Genomic DNA, 721 nt, shown 5'->3' on the forward strand with positions numbered 1-721 from the left:
TATATTTTTTTGAATTTTTTATTAATTTATAATGCCCACTAGACTGACTGGTCAAACCATCAGTCTATACCTCAAGGGGGCATTGTAAAGTATTAATTTACCAATTTTTCTTTCATAGCCATGTTTGGAGCATGTGGGTCACCATGTATAAGAAAATTTGGGTGGTTTGGAGGTGGTGGAAAAAAATCACGTATGTTCAAAAACTGGCTTAAGTTAAATGGCCCCTCCGGAATACGATGATTTTTTTCGACCACCTCCAAATCACCCCTATTTGGGCACACATGATCTCTTGCGTAAGCAAAGCTAGTTTTCCAAGGTTTTATATTTTTTTGAATTTTTTATTAATTTATAATGCCCTGTAGACTGACAGGTCAAACCATCGGTCTATACCTGAAGGGGGCATTGTAAAGTATTAATTTTCCAAATTTTCTTTCATAGCCATGTTTGACACATGTGGGTCACCATGTACAAGAAAATTTGGGTGATTTGGAAGTGGTCGAAAAAATCACGTATGTTCAAAAACTGGCTTAAGTTAGACCCAATGGCCCCTCCGGAATGCGATGCTTTTTCGACCACCTCCAAATCACCCCTATTTTGTCACACATGATCTCTTGCACAAACAAAGCTATTTTTCCAAGGTTTTTTTTGAATTTTTTAGTAATTTATAATGCCCTCTAGACTAGCTGGTCAAACCAACGGTCTATACCTCAAGGGGCCATTG

Source organism: Triticum dicoccoides, chromosome 6A, assembly GCF_002162155.2.
Source record: "Triticum dicoccoides isolate Atlit2015 ecotype Zavitan chromosome 6A, WEW_v2.0, whole genome shotgun sequence".
Classification (NCBI taxonomy): domain Eukaryota; kingdom Viridiplantae; phylum Streptophyta; class Magnoliopsida; order Poales; family Poaceae; genus Triticum; species Triticum dicoccoides.